The sequence below is a fragment of the Lethenteron reissneri genome, unplaced genomic scaffold (assembly GCF_015708825.2).
Source record: "Lethenteron reissneri isolate LAM-NWPU_2019-01 unplaced genomic scaffold, ASM1570882v1 scaffold_667, whole genome shotgun sequence".
NCBI classification, from domain to species: domain Eukaryota; kingdom Metazoa; phylum Chordata; class Hyperoartia; order Petromyzontiformes; family Petromyzontidae; genus Lethenteron; species Lethenteron reissneri.
The window spans coordinates 14,551-30,000 of NW_026892189.1; the positions used below are offsets into that span (position 1 = coordinate 14,551).

Below are 15,450 nucleotides of genomic sequence, written 5' to 3' on the forward strand. Positions count from 1 at the left end.
TGAGTGTGTAGGTGAGTGGGTGAGTGTGTAGGTGAGTGGGTGAGTGTGTAGGTGAGTGAGTGGGTGAGTGTGTAGGTGAGTAGGTGAGTGAGTAGGTGAGTGAGTAGGTGAGTGGGTGGCTGAGTGGGTGGGTGAGTGCGTGAGTGGTGAGTAACCTGTATGGTGAGTGAGTGGTGAGTAAGTGAGTGAGTGGTGAGCGACTGAGTGAGTGAGTGACTGAGTGACTGAGCGACTGAGTGAGTGACTGAGTGAGTGAGTGAGTGGTGAGTGACTGAGTAAGTGAGTGAGTGGTGAGCGACTGAGTGAGTGACTGACTGAGTGAGTGACTGAGTGAGTGACTGAGTAAGTGAGTGAGTGGTGAGCAACTGAGTGACTGAGCGACTGAGTGAGTGACTGAGTGACTGAGCGACTGAGCGAGTGAGTGGTGAGCAACTGAGTGACTGAGCGACTGAGTGAGTGACTGAGTGACTGAGCGACTGAGTGACTGAGAGACTGAGTGAGTGAGTGAGCAACTGAGTGACTGAGCGACTGAGTGAGTGACTGAGTGAGTGACTGAGTGAGTGACTGAGTAAGTGAGTGAGTGGTGAGCAACTGAGTGAGTGAGTGACTGAGTGAGTGACTGAGTGAGTGAGTGACTGAGTAAGTGAGTGAGTGGTGAGCTACTGATTGACTGAGCGACTGAGTGAGTGATTGACTGGTGAGCTCGCTGCTCTTCACTCTTCACCGGCTCTTCTGCTCCAACGACTCCCCAAGCTCTCTCGTGCACCGCCTTATATACCCAACTGCCCCCCCCCCGCCCGAGGGGCGGGGCTGTATGCGGACGTTGATGTAGACACCCCACGCACGGACGTTGATGTAGACACCCCAACGTAACGGCTCGCTACACCCCTCTACGTAATACCTCTACACTAGTGCTACTACTGCGTCTGGAGCACATTACAATGTGTTTGGCTGCACTGCCCTCTGCTGTGTTCCTCGTATTGCCGTGACTTGCCAGTGGCTTCTGTTCCAATACAAATCACATACATGTGAACGAAGCATATTATTTGTCTGCACTTGTGCCGTATTCTATTTTACAACTTCATTATCCAAACTTCCCAACACAGAACCCTCGGAAAATATGAAGCCCCCCCCCCCCCCCCCCCCCGTAACCTTAAGAACTCATCTCGCGCCTCTGATAATAATGATGACGGTTGGCTACGTACGGCGAAAATAAAACCCCAACGACATGGATACATGTACAGGTAGACCCCGAGTTACGATGGGGTCAGACTTACGACATTTCGATCTTACGATGGCGATTCGACAAAATTGCCATCAACAACCTAACATCGTTCACGTGTGCAGACGACGGACAGAATCTTGGTGAGTACAGGACAATATGATACGTTACGATACGTTCAATGCATGTATACACTACACTATACACTACACAATGCACTACACTATACACTACACAATGCACTAAACTATACACTACACTATACACTACACTACACACTACACTACACACTACACTATACACTACACAATGCACTACACTATACACTACTATACACTACACTATTACACTACACTATACACTACACTATACACTACACAATGCACTACACTATACACTACACTATACACTACACTATACACTACACTACACACTACACTATACACTACACAATGCACCACACTATACACTACTATACACTACACTATTACACTACACTATACACTACATTATTACACTACACTATACACTTCATTATACATTACACTATACACTACACTATACACGACACTATACACTACACTATACACTACACAATGCACTACACTATACACTACACTATTACACTACACTATACACTACATTATTACACTACACTATACACTTCATTATACATTACACTATACACTACACTATACACTACACTATACACTACATTATACACTACACTATACACTACACTATGCATTACACTATACACTACACTATGATACGTAGCTTTAGCGATTTAATTTTAGGGTTACCATGATACGATACGTTCAATGCATGTTAAAAGTTTCTGTAGCAGATAGGATTGTTTCCTGCTAAAACTTTCTATTAAATTGCAGTTCATATAGGTAGGCTAAGACTTTTCCTTGTTTTTTACTTTACATTTCACTGTGCAATACAGTATTGCAATTAATAAGTACACACAGTATATAGTTTATACAGTACGCTACTGTAAATTGCTTTGTTTTGCTAAATTATCACCGTCCTTTAAGACTCCTGGGTAGGCTAGAGGCCATCTTCGACTTACGTTATTTTCGGCTTACGACGGGGTCGTCGTAACGCATCTCCGTCGTAAGTAGAGGACTGCCTGTGTTGTGACTTTCCTAAGAAATAAACACAACCATAAACATTATCATAGCCCCATCGGGAAGGGCGTTCGTGTCTTCTAGAAAGAGGGAGGAGCTTCTAGAAAGAGGGCGAGTCTTCTAGAAAGAGGGCGTGTCTTCTAGAAAGAGGGCGTGTCTTCTAGAAAGAGGGCGTGTCTTATAGAAAGAGGGCGTGTCTTCTAGAAAGAGGGCGTGTCTTATAGAAAGAGGGCGTGTCTTCTAGAAAGAGGGCGTGGCTTCTAGAAAGAGGGCGTGTCTTCTAGAAAGAGGGAGGAGCTTCTAGAAAGAGGGCGAGTCTTCTAGAAAGAGGGCGTGTCTTCTAGAAAGAGGGCGTGTCTTCTAGAAGAGGGCGTGTCTTATAGAAAGAGGGCGTGTCTTCTAGAAAGAGGGCGTGTCTTATAGAAAGAGGGCGTGTCTTCTAGAAAGAGGGCGTGGCTTCTAGAAAGAGGGCGTGTCTTCTAGAAAGAGGGCGTGTCTTCTAGAAAGAGGGCGTGTCTTCTAGAAAGAGGGCGTGTCTTCTAGAAAGAGGGCGTGTCTTCTAGAAAGAGGGCGTGTCTTATAGAAAGAGGGCGTGTCTTCTAGAAAGAGGGCGTGTCTTCTAGAAAGAGGGCGTGTCTTCTAGAAAGAGGGCGTGTCTTATAGAAAGAGGGCGTGTCTTCTAGAAAGAGGGCGTGTCTTCTAGAAAGAGGGCGTGTCTTCTAGAAAGAGGGCGTGGCTTCTAGAAAGAGGGCGTGTCTTCTAGAAAGAGGGCGTGTCTTCTAGAAAGAGGGCGTGTCTTCTAGAAAGAGGGCGTGTCTTCTAGAAAGAGGGCGTGTCTTATAGAAAGAGGGCGTGTCTTCTAGAAAGAGGGCGTGTCTTCTAGAAAGAGGGCGTGTCTTCTAGAAAGAGGGCGTGTCTTCTAGAAAGAGGGCGTGTCTTCTAGAAGGAGGGCGTGGCTTCTAGAAAGAGGGTGTGTCTTCTAGAAAGAGGGCGTGGCTTCTAGAAAGAGGGCGTGTCTTCTAGAAAGAGGGAGGGGCTTCTAGAAAGAGGGCGTGTCTTCTAGAAAGAGGGAGGGGCTTCTAGAAAGAGGGCGTGTCTTCTAGAAAGAGGGAGGGGCTTCTAGAAAGAGGGAGGGGCTTCTAGAAAGAGGGAGGGGCTTCTATAAAGAGGGCGGTCTTCTAGAAAGAGGGCGTGGCTTCTAGAAAGAGGGCGTGTCTTCTAGAAAGAGGGAGGGGCTTCTAGAAAGAGGGAGTGGCTTCTAGAAAGAGGGTGTGTCTTCTAGAAAGAGGGCGTGGCTTCTAGAAAGAGGGCGTGTCTTATAGAAAGAGGGCGTGTCTTCTAGAAAGAGGGTGTGTCTTCTATAAAGAGGGCGTGTCTTCTAGAAAGAGGGCGTGTCTTCTAGAAATAGGGCGTGGCTTCTAGAAAGAGGGCGTGTCTTCTATAAAGAGGGCGTGTCTTCCAGAAAGAGGGCGTGTCTTCTAGAAAGAGGGCGTGTCTTATAGAAAGAGGGCGTGTCTTCTAGAAAGAGGGCGTGTCTTCTATAAAGAGGGCGTGTCTTCTAGAAAGATGGCGTGGCTTCTAGAAAGAGGGAGGGGCTTCTAGAAAGAGGGCGTGTCTTCTAGAAAGAGGGTCTTCTAGAAAGAGGGCGTGTCTTCTAGAAAGAGGGCGTGTCTTCTAGAAAGAGGGCGTGTCTTCTAGAAAGAGGGCGTGGCTTCTAGAAAGAGGGAGGGGCTTCTAGAAAGATGGCGTGGCTTCTAGAAAGAGGGAGGGGCTTCTAGAAAGAGGGCGTGTCTTCTAGAAAGAGGGCGTGTCTTCTAGAAAGAGGGCGTGTCTTCTAGAAAGAGGGCGTGTCTTCTAGAAAGAGGGCGTGGCTTCTAGAAAAAGGGCGTGTCTTCTAGAAAGAGGGCGTGTCTTCTAGAAAGAGGGCGTGGCTTCTAGAAAGAGAGCGTGTCTTCTATAAAGAGGGCGTGTCTTCTAGAAAGAGGGCGTGTCTTCTAGAAAGAGGGCGTGGCTTCTAGAAAGAGGGCGTGGCTTCTAGAAAGAGGGCGTGTCTTCTATAAAGAGGGCGTGTCTTCCAGAAAGAGGGCGTGTCTTCTAGAAAGAGGGCGTGTCTTCTAGAAAGAGGGCGTGGCTTCTAGAAAGAGGGAGGGGCTTCTAGAAAGAGGGCGTGTCTTCTAGAAAGAGGGCGTGTCTTATAGAAAGAGGGCGTGTCTTCTAGAAAGAGGGCGTGTCTTCTAGAAAGAGGGCGTGTCTTCTAGAAAGAGGGCGTGTCTTCTAGAAAGAGGGCGTGTCTTCTAGAAAGAGGTCGTGTCTTCTAGAAAGAGGGCGTGTCTTCTAGAAAGAGGGCGTGGCTTCTAGAAAGAGGGCGTGTCTTCTAGAAAGAGGGCGTGTCTTCTAGAAAGAGGGAGTGGCTTCTAGAAAGATGGCGTGGCTTCTAGAAAGAGGGCGTGTCTTCTAGAAAGAGGGAGTGGCTTCTAGAAAGAGGGCGTGTCTTCTAGAAAGAGGGCGTGTCTTCTAGAAAGAGGGCGTGGCTTCTAGAAAGAGGGAGGGGCTTCTAGAAAGAGGGCGTGTCTTCTAGAAAGAGGGCGTGTCTTATAGAAAGAGGGCGTGTCTTCTAGAAAGAGGGCGTGTCTTCTAGAAAGAGGGCGTGTCTTCTAGAAAGAGGGCGTGTCTTCTAGAAAGAGGGCGTGTCTTCTAGAAAGAGGGTGTGTCTTCTAGAAAGAGGGAGTGGCTTCTAGAAAGATGGCGTGGCTTCTAGAAAGAGGGCGTGTCTTCTAGAAAGAGGGAGTGGCTTCTAGAAAGAGGGTATGTCTTCTAGAAAGAGGGCGTGTCTTCTAGAAAGAGGGAGTGGCTTCTAGAAAGAGGGCGTGTCTTCTAGAAAGAGGGCGTGTCTTCTAGAAAGAGGGAGTGGCTTCTAGAAAGAGGGCGTGTCTTATAGAAAGAGGGCGTGTCTTCTAGAAAGAGGGCGTGTCTTCTAGAAAGTGGGCGTGTCTTCTAGAAAGAGGGCGTGGCTTCTAGAAAGAGGGCGTGTCTTCTAGAAAGAGGGCGTGTCTTCTAGAAAGAGGGAGTGGCTTCTAGAAAGAGGGCGTGTCTTCTAGAAAGAGGGAGTGGCTTCTAGAAAGATGGCGTGTCTCCTAGAAAGAGGGCATGTCTTCTAGAAAGAGGGAGTGGCTTCTAGAAAGAGGGCGTGTCTTCTAGAAAGAGGGCGTGTCTTCTAGAAAGAGGGAGTGGCTTCTAGAAAGATGGCGTGTCTTCTAGAAAGAGGGCGTGTCTTCTAGAAAGAGGGCGTGTCTTCTAGAAAGAGGGTGTGGCCTGAGGCCAGGAGCCCCGCCCCTCCCCCACGTGGGAGACCTCGTGACTCGTGGCTGTCAGTGGGATGATCCCCCTCGTGCTGATCACAAGCCGCCGTCGTCGTCGTCGTCACCACCTCGTGGTCGTCGTCACCGTTCTTCTCGTCGTCGCCTCCGAGTGAGAGACACGGAGAGAGACACGGAGAGAGACACGGAGAGAGACACACACAGAGAGACAGAGAGACACACACAGAGAGACACACACCCACAGAGACAGGCACAGAGAGACACAGAGAGAGACAGACACAGAGAGACACAGAGAGAGAGACACACACAGAGAGACACAGAGAGAGACACACAGAGAGACAGAGAGACGCGGAGAGAGACAGAGAGACAGAATTTGCGTGTCATCCTTGCGCAGGGGCCATGCTAATCTTCTCTGTATCGTTCCAATTTTAGTATATGTACTGCCGGAGCAAGTACAGAGAGAGACACAGAGAGACAGAGAGAGACAGACACACAGAGAGAGACAGACACACAGAGAGACACAGAGAGACACAGAGAGAGACAGACACAGAGAGAGAGAGAGAGAGACACAGAGAGAAACACACACAGAGAGAGACACAGACACAGAGAGAGACAGAGAGAGAGAGACACACAGAGAAACACAGAGAGACAGAGAGAGACAGAGAGACACAGACACAGAGAGACAAGCACACAGAGAGACACGGAGAGACAGAGAGACACAGAGAGACATACACAGAGAGACAGAGAGAGAGACACAGAGATACACAGAGAGAGAGACACACACAGAGAGACACAGAGAGACAGAGAGAGACAGAGAGACACAGAGAGAGACACAGAGAGACAGAGAGAGACAGAGAGAGACACGCACATAGAGAGATATGTAATATACAGTTTATACACACAAACAGTACTGTTATATATACACACACAATTTTTATAGAGATGTAGGACCTGAAATACACGCGCCACGCGCTCTGTGGGTCTGTTGCTAGGCAGACAAGCAAGTGTACAGTAGTGGGTATTTGAGGACGATGTTGTTGTTGCTGAGAGGAGACCCGTTAAGTGACGTGACAGCTGTTATGGGCAACCGGGGACACAGGCCGGTGATTGGCCGAGAGAGTGATTGCTTAACGAGTGGCGTCGCCCAGGCGGCAATAACAAAGTCACGTGGGGTTGGGGGCCTGGGGGGTGATGGGTAATCGGGGGGTGAGATAATGAATAGGGACTGATTGGGGTGGATCTAAAAATACAGTGATACCTCGGTTCACGAACGCTTCTGTTCACGAACAACTCGGTTTACGAACAGAAAAGTTCATAAAAATATGCTCCAGTTCACGAACAGGAGCCGCGGCCATTTTAATGCTATTTCCAGGCTGTCACGTGGTCGTGACTTCCTGTAGGAAGATCGTGGAGAGAAGAAGAGACACAGAAAGAAGTACTGTGAGTACTGTGAAGACACTTTCAGTGACTTTTTGCTTTTTGGTGTGCTTTTTAGCACATACAGTACTGTACTACTGTACTGTACAATACTGTACTTACTGTAATGTACAGTTCACCCGTTTGAGTGCTTACTGAAGTCATCTCAAGCAAGGTTAGTGTTCTCTCTTTATACATTACTATACTGTACAGTACTAATGTGTATTGTAATTTGTTTAATATTTTTGTGCTTCAAAAACCAAATAAAAAGGTCAGAACGGATTAACCGGATTTACATTGAACCCTGTGGGAAAATGTGCCTCGGTTCACGACCAATTCGGTTCGCGACCAGAGTCAGTTCACGAATTAAGTTCGTGAACCGAGGTATCACTGTATAGCGTAACAGAGAGACGGAGTCTTGGTGGAAGCTGGAGCGATGGGGAGCTGGAGTGATGGTGCCCGGAATAGCGGAGAGCAGGAGTAAGAGAATACGATAACGGTAGCAGTGGGGAGAGAGATAGGTCACAGAGACCCATACTCATAGAGACCCACACTCATACAGACACACAGAGACCCATACTCATAGAGACCCACAGATACCCACACTCATAGAGACCCACAGAGATCCATACTCATAGAGACCCACACTCATAGAGACACACAGAGACCCATACTCATAGAGACCCACACTCATAGAGACCCACAGAGATCCATACTCATAGAGATCCACAGATACCCACACTCATAGAGACCCACACTCATAGAGACCCACAGAGATCCATACTCATAGAGACCCACAGAGATCCATACTCATAGAGATCCACAGAGACCCACACTCATAGAGACCCACAAAGACACACAGAGACCCATACTCATAGAGACCCATACTCATAGAGACCCACAGAGACCCATACTCATAGAGACCCACAGATACCCACACTCATAGAGACCCACAAAGACACACAGAGACCCATACTCATAGAGACCCATACTCATAGAGACCCACAGAGACCTATATTCATGGAGACCCACAGAGACTCATACTCATAGAGACCCACACTCACAGAGACACACACTCACAGAGACCCACAGAGACCCACACCCACAGAGACCCACACTCACAGAGACACACACTCACAGAGACCCACAGAGACCCACACGCATAGAGACCCACACTCACAGAGACCCACAGAGACCCATACTCATAGAGACCCACAGAGACCCACACCCACAGAGACCCACAGAGACCCACACTCACAGAGACCCACACTCACAGAGACCCACAGAGACCCACAGAGACCCACACTCATAGAGACCCACAGAGACCCACAGAGACCCACACCCACAGAGACCCACAGAGACCCACAGAGACCCACACTCATAGAGACTCACAGAGACCCACAGAGACCCACACCCACAGAGACCCACAGAGACCCACAGAGACCCACACTCACAGAGACCCACAGAGACCCACAGAGACCCATACTCATAGAGACTCACAGAGACCCACAGAGACCCACACTCATAGAGACCCACAGAGACCCACAGAGACCCACACTCACAGAGACTCACAGAGACCCACAGAGACCCACACTCATAGAGACTCACAGAGACCCACAGAGACCCACACTCACAGAGACTCACAGAGACCCACAGAGACCCACACTCATAGAGACTCACAGAGACCCACAGAGACCCACACTCATAGAGACCCACAGAGACCCACAGAGACCCACACTCACAGAGACTCACAGAGACCCACAGAGACCCACACTCATAGAGACTCACAGAGACCCACAGAGACCCACACTCACAGAGACTCACAGAGACCCACAGAGACCCACACTCATAGAGACTCACAGAGACCCACAGAGACCCACACTCACAGAGACCCACAGAGACCCACAGAGACCCACACTCATAGAGACTCACAGAGACCCACAGAGACCCACACTCACAGAGACCCACAGAGACCCACAGAGACCCACACTCATAGAGACTCACAGAGACCCACAGAGACCCACAGAGACCCACACTCATAGAGACTCACAGAGACCCACACAGAGGTGACGACGACTGTGGCGCTTGCTGTGACGTCACAGGAGGACCGAGCGAGAATCCCACCGGCGACAACCGCCGGCCATGCAGAGGAGAATCTCGGACATCTGGGCCGGGCTCAGGGGGCAGGAGCAGCAGCAGCACCCGCCGCAGCAGCAGCAGCCGCCGCAGCAGCAGCAGCGACAGCAGCAGCAGCAGCAGCCACAGCAGCAGCAGCAGCGGCAGCAGCAGCAGCAGCAGCGGCAGCAGCCGGACAGACAGGGCGGGCGTCTCAGCGGAGGCGACTGGGAGTCGAGGAGGGAGAGGGAGTCCAGGAGGGAGAGGCAGAGGGAGCAGGCGCGGGAGGCCAGGGAGGCGTGGGAGCGCGAGTATTTCGCGTTGCACCGCTCCCTCGGGAGGCGGCGGGAGCGGCGGGAGTGGCGGGAGCTCGAGAGGGGGGCCAACGCTCCCTTGAACCCGGCGGGGGGCGGGGGGGGCACGGCGGGGGGAGGGGGAGGGAGGGCGGGGGGAGGAGTGGAGAGAGGGGGAGGGAGGGCGGGGGGAGGGGTGGGTGGGGCGGGGGGAGGGGGGATGGTGGAGGGAGGGCGGGGAAGAGCGGGGGGAGGGGTGGAGAGAGGAGGAGAGAGGGGGGAGGGAGGGGTCGCAGGGGGGGGCAGGGAGAGGGGGAGGAGGGGGGCTGAGTGGTTTGATCGACTGCGATCACTACGCTGAGATGGACCCCAAATCATCAGTTCGGGAGGGGGAGGGGGATCAGGAGGGACGAGCAGTGGGTGAGGGAGGGAGGGGAGGGAGGGGTGGAAGGGAGGGAGGGGAGGAGGTAGAGAGGGGTGGGAGGGAGGGGGGAGGGAGGAAGGGAGGGAAGGGTGGAAGGGAGTGGTGGGAGGAGAGGAGGGAGGAAGGGGAGGCAGGGAGGGAGGGTGGGGGTGTAGGTGTGCGGCTTGCTACAAGCGTCTCAGCATGGCACCGTGTGGGGCTGGTGGCTGGTGTCAAAATGCCTCCAAGTGTCGCCAGGTCTCCACGTGGAACTCTGAGAGGAGGTTTCCGTCTGTTTGCGTTCGGGCCTCGTACGTGGAGGTGTTGTAGACACGATGAGGAGGTGGGTCGGCCCCCAACCAGGGATTGAACTGGTGTCCCTCCTCGTTCGATGGTTTTCGTTTGTTTGTTGACGTTAACTATTTTGACATTAGGTTTAAAGTTACCTTTGATGAATGCAACAGTTGCCGCTGGGCGTGCGTTCATTAGAAGCGGTTCAAAATGTGTGGAGGATGCAACTGAATTGCCGACATGGAGTGTTACGTGATACCCAGGCAGCAAAACCCCAGCACTCAACTTGATTCCCAGGTTGAGGATCAGAGGGGAACGATTTGGCGGTTGTATAAAACTGTTTACAATTAAAAACTATTCTGGAATGGGTCCGAGGAAGTGTTTTTGCACGTGAAGATATCATCTTCTTGGTTATTTCGGTAAAGTCACGTAGAAGGGAAATAATAAAATAATAGAAATAAAACATTATAAAATACAATTCTCACGACGTTTCGGCCACAACGCAAGCAGCGGTCCTCAGGTGAAGAACAGATCTGTCGAGAAGACATTCAGACGCTGTCTTCTCGACAGACCTGTTCTACACCTGAGGACGGCTGCTTGCGTTGTGGCCTAAACGTCGTGAGAATGATTTTATTGTTTTATTTTTATTATTTTATTATTTTCATTCTACGTGACTTTACCGAAAGAACCAAGAAGATGAATCCCTGCTGCAGTCACGAAAGCTTTTAAGTGAAGATATCAGTCGAAGAGACCAGTCCATTCCAGCGAGGAAACTTCTTAATAAGTTGCCCTGTTCACGTTGAAGAGTCTTTGGTGTTTGTCGCATTTTGTATCGACTAGCCAAGCCCGTCCCTTTATCTGCGAAGTGGCAGGAGTGGGTCTGCACCAGAGGTCGCAACCGGGTACCCGATACCCGTACCCTACCCGATACCCGGGTACCCGGCCGGGTACGGGTACCCGTTTGCGACCCTGCACAAGGCAAGCAGCCGTCCTCAGGTGAAGAACAGGTCTGTCGGAAAGACAGCGTCTGAATGAACACCACCAAGCTTGGCAGCAATATACGCTGCCAAACCTGGTGGTGTTTCATTCAGACGCTGTCTTTCCGACAGACCTGTTCTTCACCTGAGGACGGCTGCTTGCGTTGTGGCCGAAACGTGGTGAGAATTGTAATTTATGATGTTTTATTATTTCCCTTCTACGTGACTTTACCGGAAGAACCAAAAAGTCTGCACGTGGGTTTTGTTAATTGATACGCGATTCTCTTTAAATTTTTACGGTGTGTACACAAGGTACACACCGCGTTTGGTTGAACACTTTAGACGTTTATAATTTTAAAGAAAGTTTTTTACTTTAGTCTAATGGATGAGAGTAAAACATGTCTGTTAAGTCGGACTTGAAATTGTCTCCTGAAATGGGTGCTTTTGTGCGACCGGTCTTAATCTGAAATGAGCATGGACATGACAATTTAATGGAGTTGTGTTTGTATTTCACAAGGCGGCATTGAATGTTGCGGAATGTATATTGGCGCATTGGCCGTGGTGAAGTGTCTGGCGAAGATTAAAGTTGACCGGCTGTTGGCTTTAGAACATTGCTTCTTTGAATTTACTGCGTTGCTTTAGATTGCTAGTGTTTGTGTACTGTGTGTACTGTGTGTGTGTGTACTGTGTGGGTTTGTGTACTGTGTGTGTACTCTGTGTGTGTGCACTGTGTGTGTACTCTGTGTGTGTACTGTGTGTGTAGTGTGTGTACTGTGTGTGTGTACTGTGTGTGTACTCTGTGTGTGTACTCTGTGTGTGTGTACTGTGTGTGTACTGTGTGTGTGTACTGTGTGTGTGTGTGTGTACTGTGTGGGTTTGTGTGTGTACTGTGTGTGTACTCTGTGTATACTGTGTGTGTACTGTGTATACTGTATGTGTACTGTGTGTGTGTACTGTGTGTGTACTCTGTGTGTGTACTGTGTGTGTAGTCTGTGTGTGTGTGTACTCTGTGTGTGTACTCTGTGTGTACTCTGTGTGTGTAGTGTGTGTACTGTGTGTGTAGTCTGTGTGTGTACTCTGTGTGTGTACTCTGTGTGTGTACTCTGTGTGTAGTGTGTGTACTGTGTGTGTACTCTGTGTGTGTGTACTGTGTGTGTGTGTACTGTGTGTGTACTGTGTGTGTGGGTGGGTGAGGTGAGTGAGTGAGTGGGTGGGTGGGTGAGTGAGTGGGTGAGTGAGTGAGTGGGTGAGTGGGTGAGTGAGTGGGTGGGTGGGTGGGTGAGTGAGTGAGTGGGTGAGTGAGTGAGTGGGTGAGTGAGTGGGTGAGTGCGTGAGAGAATGGATGAGTGAGTGAGTGTGTGAGTGCGTGAGTGAATGGGTGAGTGAGTGAGTGGGTGAGTGAGGGGGTGAGTGGGTGGGTGAGTGGGTGAGTGAGCGAGTGGGTCGGTGAGGTGGGTGGGTGAGTGGGTGGGTGAATGGGTGAGTGAGTGGGTGAGTGAGTAGGTGAGTGAGTGGGTGAGTGAGTGGGTGAGTGAGTGGGTGGGTGAGTGAGTGAGTGGGTGGGTGGGTGAGTGAGTGGGTGGGTGGGTGGGTGAGTGAGTGGATGAGTGAGTGGGTGGGTGACTGGGTGAGTGAGCGAGTGGGTGAGTGAGTGAGTGGGTGGTTGGGTGAGTGGGTGAGTGAGTGGGTGAGTGAGTGAGTGAGTGGGTGGGTGAGTGAGTGAGTGAGTGGGTGGGTGAGTGGGTGAGTGAGTGGGTGAGTGGGTGGGTGAGTGGGTAGGTGAGTGAGTGAGTGGGTGAGTGAGTGGGTGAGTGAGTGAGTGGGTGGGTGGGTGGTTGGGTGAGTGGGTGAGTAAGTGGGTGAGTGAGTGGGTGAGTGAGTAGGTGAGTGAGTGGGTGGGTGAGTGAGTGAGTGAGTGGGTGAGTGAGTGAGTGGGTGAGTGGTTGGGTGAGTGGGTGAGTGAGTAAGTGGGTGAGTGAGTGTGTGAGTGAGTGAGTAGGTGAGTGAGTGAGTGGGTGTGTGAGTGAGTCAGTGGGTGAGTGGGTGGGTGGGTGAGTGGTTGGGTAAATGGTTGAGTGGGTGAGTGAGTGGGTGAGTGAGTGGGTGAGTGGGTGAGTGAGTGGGTGGGTGGGTGAGTGAGTGAGTGAGTGGGTGGGTGGGTGGGTGAGTGGGTGAGTGAGTGGGTGAGTGAGTGGGTGAGTGAGTGGGTGAGTGAGTGGGTGAGTGGGTGAGTGAGTGGGTGAGTGGATGGGTGAGGTGGGTGGGTGGGTGGGTGAGTGAGTGGGTGGGTGGGTGGGTGAGTGGGTGAGTGAGTGAGTGGGTGAGTGGGTGGGTGGGTGAGTGAGTGGGTGAGTGAATGAGTGAGCGGGTGAGTGGGTGGGTGAGTGAGTGAGTGAGTGAATGAATGAGTGGTTGGGTGAGTGAGTGAGTGGGTGAGTGAGCGGGTGAGTGAGTGAGTGGATGGTTGGAGTGGTTGGGTGAGTGGATGAGTGGGTGAGTGAGTGGGTGAGTGGGTGGGTGGTTGGGTGAGTGAGAGTATGAGTGAGTGGGTGGGTCAATGGAGTGGGTGAGTGGTTGTGTGAGTTGGTAGGTGAGTGGGTGGGTGAGTGAGTGAGTGGGTTTGCTGAGGTGGGTGGGTGGGTGAGTGAGTGGGTGGGTGAGTGAGTGGGTGAGTGAGTGATTGGGTGGGTGGTTGTGTGAGTGGGTGAGTGGTTGGGTGAGTGGTTGGGTGAGTGAGTGAGAGTATGAGTGAGTGGGTGGGTCAATGGAGTGGGTGAGTGGTTGTGTGAGTTGGTAGGTGAGTGGGTGGGTGAGTGAGTGAGTGGGTTTGCTGAGGTGGGTGGGTGAGTGAGTGAGTGGGTAAATGGAGTGGGTGAGTGAGTGGGTGAGTGGTTGTGTGAGTTAGTAGGTGAGTGAGTGAGTGGGTGAGTGGTTGGGTGAGTGAGTGAGAGTATGAGTGAGTGGATGGGTCAATGGAGTGGGTGAGTGGTTGTGTGAGTTGGTAGGTGAGTGGGTGGGTGAGTGAGTGGGTTTGCTGAGGTGGGTGGGTGAGTGAGTGAGTGGGTGAGATAGTGAGTGAGTGGGTGAGTGAGTGAGTGAGTGGGTGAGTGAGTGAGTGGGTGGGTGGTTGTGTGAGTGGGTGAGTGGTTGGGTGAGTGGTTGGGTGAGTGAGTGAGAGTATGAGTGAGTGGGTGGGTCAATGGAGTGGGAGAGTGGTTGTGTGAGTTGGTAGGTGAGTGGGTGGGTGAGTGAGTGAGTGGGTGGGTGGTTGTGTGAGTGGATGAGTGGGTGAGTGGTTGGGTGAGTGGGTGGGTGAGTGGGTGAGTGGGTGAGTGAGTGGGTGGGTGGGTGAGTGGGTGAGTGAGTGGGTGAGTGGATGGGTGAGGTGGGTGGGTGAGTGAGTGGGTGGGTGGGTGGGTGGGTGAGTGGGTGAGTGAGTGAGTGAGTGAGTGGGTGAGTGGGTGGGTGGGTGAGTGAATGAGTGAGCGGGTGAGTGGGTGGGTGAGTGAGTGAATGAATGAGTGGTTGGGTGAGTGAGTGAGTGAGTGGGTGAGTGAGCGGGTGAGTGAGTGAGTGGATGGTTGGAGTGGTTGGGTGAGTGGATGAGTGGGTGAGTGAGTGGGTGAGTGGGTGGGTGGTTGGGTGAGTGAGAGTATGAGTGAGTGGGTGGGTCAATGGAGTGGGTGAGTGGTTGTGTGAGTTGGTAGGTGAGTGGGTGGGTGAGTGAGTGGGTTTGCTGAGGTGGGTGGGTGGGTGAGTGAGTGAGTGAGTGGGTGAGTGAGTGGGTGAGTGAGTGATTGGGTGGGTGGTTGTGTGAGTGGGTGAGTGGTTGGGTGAGTGGTTGGGTGAGTGAGTGAGAGTATGAGTGAGTGGGTGGGTCAATGGAGTGGGTGAGTGGTTGTGTGAGTTGGTAGGTGAGTGGGTGGGTGAGTGAGTGGGTTTGCTGAGGTGGGTGGGTGAGTGAGTGAGTGAGTGGGTGAGATAGTGAGTGAGTGGGTGAGTGAGTGAGTGGGTGAGTGAGTGAGTGGGTGGGTGGTTGTGTGAGTGGTGTGAGTGGTTGGGTGAGTGGTTGGGTGAGTGAGTGAGAGTATGAGTGAGTGGGTGGGTCAATGGAGTGGGAGAGTGGTTGTGTGAGTTGGTAGGTGAGTGGGTGGGTGAGTGAGTGAGTGGGTGGGTGGTTGTGTGAGTGGATGAGTGGGTGAGTGGTTGGGTGAGTGAGTGAGAGTATGAGTGAGTGGGTGGGTCAATGGAGTGGGTGAGTGGTTGTGTGAGTTGGTAGGTGA

General features: G+C 51.5%; 1 non-coding gene and 1 pseudogene across 1 annotated transcript; one reads left to right on the plus strand and one right to left on the minus strand.

The window, feature by feature from the left end:
• Positions 1-15,450, plus strand: part of LOC133340052 (ephrin type-A receptor 4a-like) — a 31,880-nt pseudogene that overhangs the window by 13,147 nt on the left and 3,283 nt on the right.
• LOC133340053 (U6 spliceosomal RNA) lies at positions 6,027-6,128 on the minus strand. Its single transcript, XR_009754818.1, has one exon. It is a non-coding gene; the product is annotated as a U6 spliceosomal RNA (small nuclear RNA).